Source organism: Hemicordylus capensis, chromosome 13 (genome assembly GCF_027244095.1).
Source record: "Hemicordylus capensis ecotype Gifberg chromosome 13, rHemCap1.1.pri, whole genome shotgun sequence".
Taxonomy (NCBI): Eukaryota; Metazoa; Chordata; class Lepidosauria; order Squamata; family Cordylidae; genus Hemicordylus; species Hemicordylus capensis.
Window position 1 is genome coordinate 5,301,983 of NC_069669.1, and position 6,705 is coordinate 5,308,687.

A 6,705-nucleotide genomic window follows, 5' to 3' on the forward strand; every position below is an offset into this window, starting at 1 on the left:
GTCAGCATCAGGAGATGGCAAGGCTGTGCCCAGGAATCCCGGGCCCATCCTGGCAGGCTTTATGCTGGTGTAGCTTACAGGAACAGGAGGTCATAACAGCCTATCCGAGGAAAGCCAGCCCTTCCAAGGGGCATCAGTAGCTGCCTTCTACTGAGTCACACCCTTGGTCCATCTAGCTTAGTACTATCTACTCTGACTGGCAGTGGCTTTCCAGAGTTTGGCAGAGTTCTCAGCCCTATCTGCAGATGCTGCCAGAGATTGGACCCAAGACATCATCATCATTTATTTATTTTTATTAATTATTGTTGTGATGATGATGATGATGTAATAATAGCCTCTGCTAACTTGGCAAAGAGGCACCTTTTAACATGACGATTCTCTTTATTTAGCAGAGGGAGAGTAACTGGCCCCATCCACCCCCAGCACTGTTCCTCCAGTGACTATTGCTGGTGTCTGTCTTATGTTTCTTTTTAGATTGTGAGCCCTTTGGGGACAGGGATCCATCTTATTTATTTATTATTCCTCTGTGTAAATCGCCCTGAGCCATTTTTGGAAAGGCGGCATAGAAATCAAATGAATGAATGAATGAATGAATGAATAATATTTATTCGATTTCTATGCCGCCCTTCCAAAAATGGCTCAGGGCTGTTTACAACAGATAAATAAATAAATAAATAAATAAATAAATAAGATGGATCCCTGTCCCCAAAGGGCTCACAATCTAAAAATGCAAAGCCGGGGCTCTGCCGCTGAGCTAGGGGCCTCATTACCCAACCTCTCTGGCTTTCCTCTCTGGCTCTCTGTTGTGTGTTCTTTTCACTCCAGCTCAGCTCTGCAATCGGCATTGGGTGAGTTTGCACCCCCTTCGGAATGTGGGGGAATTAAGCCACTGCCCCTAAACAAACAAAACACTTGCAGGACATATCAAAGGGTGGACCAGCTGATGTCTAAGGAAGAGGGGCTAACATTAGCATGCCATTTGGGGAAAGAGCAGCTTGTCTGAGGAGATGGAGGACTAGGACCATTGCAGTGGTAGTTCAAATTGCATTGCAGGAGGTATTTCAATTTTTTAAAAAAATAAATAAATTATTTTTTACATTTTATATCCCGCTCTTCCTCCAAGGAGCTCAGAGCAGTGTACTACATACTTGAGTTTCTCCTTACAACAACCCTGTGAAGTAGGTTAGGTTGAGAGAGATGTGACTGGCCCAGAGTCACCCAGCTAGTTTCATGGCTGAATGGGGATTTGAACTCGGGTCTCCCGGGTCCTAGTCCAGCCCTCTAATCATTACATAGTCAAATTATCCAGAGAAAGCCAGGAGGTGCCAAGACTTTACTTTGAAGGGACTCCTTCCTTAATGACAACACTGTAAATTCGCTGTGTGTCCTCGGACTTGCAGGCCTGGAGATGTTGTGTTGCTGCCCTGCCCTGCATAGAATCCAGAGGAAAGAGCTGTGGTATGCAAGGACAAGGCAGTGGAGTGGAATCAGGAATATTGAAAGTTGAGTGAAATAAATATGATGTGCAGAGAGGCAAGTGCAGACTGCCTTTCCGGGCTCTTGCTGCTGGCTGTTTGTTAGCCCCGCCTCTACTCCAGGACTGGAATACCAGTAACTAAAGCCCCATTCAAAAGCTGGCCTGGATCAAGGAACGGATTAACCCTCCCTTAAGTGCCTGGACCGTTATTTCATCTAATGATGCTGCCTCCCCCCCCCGCCCATAATAATTAATTATGTTTCCAGTGTGAGATATAAGACGGCTTCTAAGAGATCCGCGCCACATGCTGCATTCTTTCCCACACTGATAACATAATAAATAATGCAGCATGTGGCACAAGTCTCTTAGAAGCCATCTTCTGTCTCTCACTGGATGCCGATTGTGGTTTGAGTGTCAGTGAGATTAATGAAGGGGTTTCCCCTCTGCAGTGGAGAAGAAAGGAGGAAGTTATCTGGGGAGAGTGTTCAGCCTGCAGTTAGGAAGTGGCTAGACCACAACAGGCGGTTGCAGAGATTCTCCCCTTTGCCTCTGCTGCTGGGCTCACATCATGCTCAGCTTTGGGGGGGGGGGCTCTCTCTTGCTGTCAGGGAGGGGAATCCCACAGCTGAGGTGGGCTTATTGTGCTGCAGGGAACTGAGCAACCGTCCAGACTCACCTCCCGGTGCCCTCCCATCTTCACGAGAATTTGATTCAATTCCTCACTGCAGAATTCAATGACCTCGCTGTGGGAGGGCAGCAGGCAGGAACCCTCCCTTCTACCTTGTTTGAACCCTCCTGCTTGTTTGTAGGAGATGGTGGTTAGACCGATCCTGGAGAAGCCTACTCTGGATCCCCTGGTGATTGGTAATTATATAACCTCCCATGGTTGGGTAAGATGATTGAGTAAGATGGTGGCTGACCAGCTCCAAGCAGTCTTGGAGGAAGCTGATTATCTAGACCAATTCCAAACTGGCTTTAGGGTGGGCAGCATGAGGTTGAGACAGCCCTGGTTGGCCTGATAGATGACCTTTTTGCTAAGGAATTGACATGGGGAGTGAGACTTTTCTGGTTCTTTTGGATCTCTCAGTTGCTTTCAATACCATCAGTCATGGTATCCTTCTGGATTCCCCATTGGGATTTGGGGATAGGTGGCACTGTTTTACAGTGGTTGTGCTCTTATGTCTCAAGTAGATTTTAGATGGCGGCACTTGGTGACAGTTGCTCTTCAAAATGGGAGCTACTATATGGAGTCCCTCAGGGCTCCATTCTGCCACCAATGCTTTTCAACATCTACATGAAACTGCTAGGTGAGGATTTGGTGCTGGGTGTTATCAATATGCCGATGACACCCAAATCTATTTGTCATCAATATCAAGGAATGGCATTAGCCCCTTAAATGCCTTTAAGGGGCTAATGCCATTAAATGACAGTAATGGGCTGGATGAGGGATAATAAACTGAAGCTGAATCCAAACAAGATGGAGGTGCTCATTGTTGGAGGTCATATTCTGCAAGATGGGATAGAACTTCCTATTCTGGATGCGGTTACACTCCCCCAGAATGAACAGGTTCATAGCTTGGGAGTGCTCTTGGACCTGGGTCTCACCCTGGTGCCTCAGGTTGCGGCTGTGGCTAGAAGGGCTTTTTACCAGCTGCAATTGATTCAACAACTCCACCCATTCCTTGAGGATAATTACCTGAAAACAGTGGTACGTCAGCTGGTAACCTCCAAGTTGGACTACTGCAAGGCGTAGGGCTGCCTTTGTGCGTAGTTTGAAAACTACAGCTAGTTCAAAATGCAGCAGCCAGATTGGGGTATCCTGAAAAGACCACATTATGCCTGTTCTTAAATAAATGCAATGGCTGTCAGTATGTTTCTGGGAGAAGTACAAAGTGCTGGTTATTACCTTCAAAGTCCCGAATGGCTTAGGTCCGGGTTACCTGAGAGAACACCCTTCTCTACAAGATCCTCCCTGCTCATTAAGATCTTCAGGAGGGGTCCTTCTTAGAGTGCCACCGGTTACTCTAATGGTGACCTGGGATCAAGGCTTCTCAGTTGTCGCCTCTGGGTTGTAGAAAATGCTCCCCGTAGATATAAGAGGATTATCTTCCTTGGAGGCTTTCAGGAGAGCCTTAAAGATCTTTTTAGCTGTCTTTTAATAATACCTAGTTTTAATTTTAATCTGATTTTTAAAAATGTTCATTTTAATTCTTTTATTATGTGTTTTTGATTTTAATGTAAGGTGCCCCCCTGAGCCACTTTAGGAAGCGTGGTATATAAACTGAATGAATGAATGAATAAAACTGTGCTGCTGGAATCATGGTAAGGGCTGCTAATGCCCTATCGTGTAAGCCCTTCAGTGTCTTGTTTCTTGTAAGTCCTTCAGTATCTTGGTGTCTTGTGGATTGTATAAGAAAAGATTCCCCCAAAACTGTACATATCTGAAAAATTGGCACTTTTCTTGGAGCATGTGCCTTAGGTTTCCACCCTCCTTTAAAACAAATAATTTCTTTAGGTTTTAGGTGGTTGATGACATTACAGACTGTGGACATAGAACATAGGAAGCTGCCTTATACTGAGTCAGATCACTGGTCCATCTAGCTCAGGATTGTTTATACAGACTGGCAGCGGCTTCTCCAAGGTTGCAGGCAGGAGTCTTTCTAAGCCCTATCTAGAGATGCCAGGGAGACAACATGAAACCTTCTGCATGCAAGCATGTAGGTGCTCTTCTCAGAGCAGCCCCATCCCCCAAGGGGAATAGCTTACAGTGCTCACACATGTAGTCTCCCATTTGAATGCAAACCAAGTGGACCCTGCTTAGCAAAGGGGACAATTAATGCTTGCTAACCACAAGACCAGTTCTCTTTTCAATCAGGTCTCAAAAAGATGACTTTTTTTTAAAAAAAAGGAAGGGTTTGCAGGGAGCAGATAATTTGTTTGGCTTGATTGACATTTTAGAAATTCCTAATTTAATTATTCTTTCTTCTGTACATCCACATTTTGGAATAGAAATGCCATCCAACATCCCATTCCCAATCCGGGATTTGTGAAAATCAGTCTTAAGAGACTGTGAGTGCAATCATTGGTGAGCCTTATGGAAAAGCTCACCGCCCGCCCCCCTTTTTGAGCAGAGCTCATAATTTTAAAAAAGATTTTAAAAGTTGTTGACAGCATCAATTTTTGCTTTACATTTGTGCTGTGAAATCAGAACCTAAAGGTTTCTTTACCACCACCCAGACCCGAACTTGGAAAAAGTCCCACTGACCAAACATGCTTAGGAGATCAGCTTCTAACTATGATCCCCACACAGAGCCCATAGATTTAAACTCTGCATAGGATTGGGGTGGAAAAGTGACAGCTGGCATTTGAAAAACGAAGGAGAAAACCAGAAGAACACTTCGTGACAGCAGCAGAGAACTCTGTGTGGGAGCCAAAGATGGGAAGCAGGAGGCCGGAAGAGATAGCAGAATGCAGGGCAAAAACATGCAAAGGCGACCTTAGCAGCTGCAGATAGCAAGGTCACGCACAGCCTCCCCTCCCCTCGCCAGGCTGCACTGAGGTTTAATTGCTCCCTGACCTGTGCTAAGCCTAACTGCCTGCGTCTTCCCCCTTGAATAATTTACCACTTCTCCGGCAGCAAATTAATTAGCTCTAATGAGAGGGAAGCAGGTCCAGGGGAAGATATTACTAGCAATGAGGTGTTTTATACAATATGGCAGGGGATCAGCAGCAGACAACACAGGCTCTGCTGCTTTTGCTGTTCTGTAATAAAAGGAGGGTCATCTAACGCATTTGACTCCATGGGGTGGTCACAGGCTTTCAGCCCACCTGGGCACACACTTCAAACACAAAAGTTTTCAGCTTTCAAACTCTGCTAACGGAGCAAAGAGACACCTTTTAAAGTGGTGATTCTCTTATATTTAGCAGGGGCAGTGGCCAAGGGAGGCTGGCAGTGGCCTGTGTGTTCAGCTGCCGCCTGGCCCCCTGGATCCGCCCCCATCTCTGACATCAGATGCATGGGGCTGGCTAGCCACGCCCCCACATCTGATGTCAGACACGGCCCGGGGGCGTGATGATTGATCTCCCTTCCAAACAGGGCTCTGACAGATGTGTGTGTGGGGTGTCTGGGGCCGCGAGGCGTGGGCCCTTGGGGCGGCGGCCTGGATTCTTTGAACCCATTCGCCCAACAGTGGCTCTGCCCCTGAGAAAGGGGAGAGCAGGAGGAGAGCAACTGGCCCTCTCCATCCCCAGTACAGCATCCCTCCAGTGGCTGTTGCTTGTGTCTACCTTATGTTTCTTTTTCGATTGTGAGCCCTTTGGGGACAGGGGACCATCTTATTTCTGTATTATTTGTTTTTCTATGTTTGATAATTTTGTTGAAGAGCGGCATATAAATTTTAGTAGTGATGGTAGTATAGCGGGGTGGGGGTGGCTCCCAACCTTGGTCCCCAGATGTTGTTGGACTACAGCTCCCATAATCCCCTTTGGTTATTGTGCCTGGGATGATGGGATACTTCAAAAAGACACCAAAAAGGCATCTATATTGAGATGCCTAAAATATTCAGGTGTTGTATTTAAAAATACCAATGAATGGTTTGGAAGATGATTAATCAGCTACAAATTGACAGACAAGTCCTCATAGGGAAGGGTGAGCCGTTTGGTGCATGATTTTGTCAAAGCTATTAACTATATGGTGCAGCGGGGAAATGCTTGACTAACAAGTAGAAGGTTGCCAGTTCAAATCCTGGCTTGTGTTTCCCGGACTATGGGAAACACCTAGATGTGTTTCATATATAGCAGCAATATAGGAAGATGCTGAAAGGCATCATCTCATACTGTGAGATGGAGGCAATGGTAAACCCCTTCTATATTCTACCAAAGAAAACCACAGGGCACTGCGGGAGGGAGCCAGGAGTAGAAATCGACTTGACTGCACAAGTCAAGTCAACCTTTAACTCTAAAGCCAGAGATGCCCAAAAGGCCGTGTATCTTTTCAGAGAGGGCCTTTGCGGGCACCTGCTGTCTGGGATTCCCTCCTGCAGAGGCTAGCCTGGTGCCAGGCATCAGTTTTGTTTGTCAGTGCCAGGCTGAGACCTTTTTCATTTGCCTTCTAGCTGAATTCACTCTGAAGTTAAAAGCTGGGAATGTTACTCCTGCCCTGCTGCGTTGTTGTTGCTTTCATGGTTCTTACGTTCTCCTGCGCTTAACTTTGGGAGCCTTGCTGGCTT